The sequence below is a fragment of the Sinocyclocheilus anshuiensis genome, unplaced genomic scaffold (assembly GCF_001515605.1).
Source record: "Sinocyclocheilus anshuiensis isolate Anshui unplaced genomic scaffold, SAMN03320099.WGS_v1.1 scaffold708, whole genome shotgun sequence".
Classification (NCBI taxonomy): domain Eukaryota; kingdom Metazoa; phylum Chordata; class Actinopteri; order Cypriniformes; family Cyprinidae; genus Sinocyclocheilus; species Sinocyclocheilus anshuiensis.
In genome coordinates this window covers 2,091,395-2,091,617 of record NW_015555881.1, presented here as the reverse complement: position 1 = coordinate 2,091,617, position 223 = coordinate 2,091,395, and positions in this window count along the sequence as shown.

The following is a 223-nucleotide window of genomic DNA, read 5'->3' as shown; positions in this document are numbered from 1 at the left end:
GTGTGTGTGTGTGTGTGTGTGTGTGTGTGTGTGAGTTTCCCTGTGCAGTAACAAACATCTCCCTCCTAGTAACACACACAGGGGTGTTTCTTCAACTTTGGCCCCTTTTGACCCTGTGGACGTATTTAAAACTCATTGTTATTCTTTTTATGAACTAAACTCATCTATTTTCTACCACATCTTAAATGATGTATTGGGTTTGATCCCATTCTGGAGTGGAAAC